The following is a 3333-nucleotide window of genomic DNA, read 5'->3' on the forward strand; positions in this document are numbered from 1 at the left end:
CCCCCGAGGATAGGCTTAATAGTCGCCCCCCGGCCAGTCCGGGGGAGGCTTAATAGTCGTTCCAGGGGAGGCTTAATAGTCATCCCCCGGGCAGTCCGCGGGAGGCTTAATAGTCGTCCCCCGAGTGCTCCGGGGGGCAGGCTTAATAGTCGTTCCCCAGGCAGTCTGGGAGAGGCTTAAGAGTCATCCCCCGACAGTGTGGGTGTGGGTGTGGGCGGGGGGGAGGCTTAGCAGTCGTCCCCAGGGCGGTCCGGGGGTGGGGGGAGGCCTCAGAGTCGTCCCTCCGAGAGCCGTGTCGGCGGCGGTGGCGGGTGTCAGGCTTTACGTCCAGCCTCCGGAGGGTGAGCGTCCTCGGACGCGATGCAGCCGCCGCAGAGAGGCAGCCTCCGAGGCAGGGAGCGGAGCACCGAGGCTGGGGAGTGGGGAGCAGGAGCCGGGGGGGAGGTGGGGGGCGTTCAGGACAACAGGTCAACCCCCTGGAAGCGGCTGTCAAATGTTCAACGTCCCCACTCGGCCACCAGGTCAAGCCCCGGGAAGCGGCTGTAAAATTCTCAAAGTCCCCACCGGGACAATAGGTCAAGCCCTGGGAGGCGGCTGTCAAATGTTCAAAGTCCCCACCGGGACAACAGGTCAACCCCCGGGAAGCGGCTGTCAAATTTTCAAAGTCCCCGTTCGGCCACCAGGTCAACCCGCTGAATCTACTGGGTTGACCTGGCGGCCGTTTTGCTTTCCGGCCACCAGGTCAACCCATTGGTTTCGACGGGTTGACCTGGCGGCTGGTTTGCTTTCCGGCCACCAGGTCAACCCATTGGATTCGACGGGTTGACCTGGTGGCCGGTTTGCTTTCCGGCCCGGGTGTCACCCCACTCCGAGGGCAGCACGGCAGTGGTCTTGAGGACCACAGAGGGGGGCTTAATAGTCGAGACGGAGCAGGTCCGGGGGAGGCTTAATAGTCGCCCCCCGGCCAGTCCGGGGGAGGCTTAATAGTCGTCCCCCGAGGACTCCGGGGGCCAGGCTTAATAGTCGTCCCCCCCCGGGCGCTCCAGGGGGGAAAGCTTAATAGTCCTCCCCCGAGGACTCCGGGGGCAGGCTTAACAGTCGTCCGCCCCGGGCGCTCCAGGGGGAAAGCTTAATAGTCCTCCCCCGACAGTGTGTGTGTGTGTGTGTGGGAGGGAGGCTTAGCAGTCTTGCCCCGGGCGGTCCGGTGGGGGAGGCTTAGCAGTCGTCCCCAGGGCGGTCCGGGGGTGGGGGGGGGGGGGAGGCCTCACAGTCGTCCCTCGGAGAGCCGGGTCAGCGGCAGTGGTGGGTTTACGTCCAGCCTCCGGAGGGTGCGCGTCCTCGGAGGCGATGCAGGCGCCGCAGAGAGGCAGCCTCCGAGGCAGGGAGCGGAGCACCGAGGCTGGGGAGAGGGGAGCAGGAGCCGGGGGCTGGGGCTGGGGGTGGGGGGCGTTCAGGACAACCGGTCAAGCCCCGGGAAGCAGCTGTCAAATGTTCCAAGTCCCCACTCGGCCACCAGGTCCACCCCAGTCTAGCAATGGGGTTGACCTGGCTGACGGCCGGTTAGTATCAAGGTAAACTCACCGTCGTCCACAGGAGGGCAGCTCTCAGGCCGGCCGGCTGCGGCTGACTCTGGGGCGGCGCCCGGTCCCGGCAGCGAGGGGCGGGGGGCGCGGAGCGAGACGGGGCTAACCGGGGGGGGGCGCCTCCTGCGACTTTGGGGGCCGCGGGTCGTCAGTGGCGTGCAGGCCGGGCCTCTCCCGGGGGATTCGGGGGGGCGGTCCTGCGGGCCGGGCGCAGGGGGCTCGAGCGAGCCCGGGCCGGTCCGCCCCGGGGCCGGGGTCTCCGCCTGCGGCTCAGGGGGGCGCGGGTCGTCGGGGGAGGAAGCCCGGGGGAGCCGCACACCGGCCCGCCAGGCCAGGCCTGGCCTGGATGGCCGCGGGGGGATTCGGGGCGGTCCCGCGGGCCGGGGGCCGGGCGCAGGGGAGGCGGGGGGGCCGAGCGAGTCCGTCCCGGGCCCGGGGCCTCCCCCTGCGGCTTTGGGGTCCGTGGGTCCCCGCTGGAGGAAGCCACTGGGAGCTGGACACCCGCCGTCCGTCCCGCCAGGCCAGGCCTGGCCTGGGTGGCCGCGGGGGGATTCGGGGCGGTCCCGCGGGCCGGGGGCCGGGCGCAGGGGAGGCGGGGGGGCCGAGCGAGTCGGGCCCGGGCCCGGGGCCTCCCCCTGCGGCTTTGGGGTCCGTGGGTCCCCGCTGGAGGAAGCCGCTGGGCGCTGGACACCCGCCGTCCGTCCCGCCTGGCCAGGCCTGGCCTGGGTGGCCGCGGGGGGATTCGGGGCGGTCCCGCGGGCCGGCGGCCGGGCGCAGGGGGTCCGAGCGAGTCCGTCCCGGGCCCGGGGCCTCCCCCTGCGGCTTTGGGGTCCGTGGGTCCCCGCTGGAGGAAGCCGCTGGGCGCTGGACACCCGCCGTCCGTCCCGCCTGGCCAGGCCTGGCCTGGGTGGCCGCGGGGGGGGATTCGGGGCGGACCTGCGGGCCGGCGGCCGGGAGGGTCCGGGCCAGTCCGCCCCATGCCCGGGGTCTCCCCCAGCGGCTTCGGTGGCCCCGGGGGGGGTCCTCCGCGGAGGAAGCCGGGTGGGTGGGGAGCCGGACCCCAGGCGCCCAGACCCGTGACCTGCGGCCGCGACCTCCGACTCGGCAGGAGCGACGAGGGGCTTTCCGGCCCGTCCCCCCCTCTCCTTCCCCCCCAGAAAAGGAGAGAGAGCTGACTCGGACCGGGAAAAGCTGCCTACGGCACCTGGGATTCCCAGGCGGTCACCCATCCAAGTACTAGCCAGGCCCGGGACGGTTTACCTTCCGAGATCGGACGGGATCGGGGGCGTTCGGTCCGGTATGGCCGTAGGCACCCGGCCCCGCGCCTCCTCGCCCGCTTTCCCCTGCCGACGCCCGGGCCTGCCGCACGGTGAGCCCCGGTCGGACTGCCCCCCCCCCCTGCGGCAGGGCCCCCGTCTCTCGCGGGCCCGGTCCTTTTTTCCTTTTCGAGCTCCGGGGCCCGGGCTGGCCGCCAGAGCCCCTCCGCCCGCCCTCCCCGGCGTCGGGGAAAATACTGTCCCGGACTTCCAGTGCGCCCGATCCTGTCAGCCGGGGGGTGGGGAGGGGCAGTCCCTCGCTGCGGCCGGGGAGGGTGAGCCCAGGGCGGCTTGCCTGCCGTGCGAGGCCCCTCTCGGCCACCAGGTCAACCCCGAGTCGAAAGGGCTGAAAAATTTTCAGAGTCCCCTCCCGGGCACCAGGTCAACCCGTGGAATCGGACGGGTTCACCTGCTGGCCGGTTCGCTTCCCGGGC

At 72.2% G+C, this 3333-nt stretch overlaps 1 non-coding gene across 1 annotated transcript; it reads right to left on the minus strand.

Annotated features, from left to right (window-relative positions):
* Window positions 1–2775: 2775 nt before the first annotated feature.
* Window positions 2776–2894, minus strand: LOC135979468 (5S ribosomal RNA). The gene has a single exon (XR_010596771.1). It is a non-coding gene; the product is annotated as a 5S ribosomal RNA (ribosomal RNA).
* Between the last annotated feature and the right edge of the window lie 439 nt (window positions 2895–3333).

Source organism: Chrysemys picta, unplaced genomic scaffold (genome assembly GCF_011386835.1).
Source record: "Chrysemys picta bellii isolate R12L10 unplaced genomic scaffold, ASM1138683v2 scaf891, whole genome shotgun sequence".
Taxonomy (NCBI): Eukaryota; Metazoa; Chordata; order Testudines; family Emydidae; genus Chrysemys; species Chrysemys picta.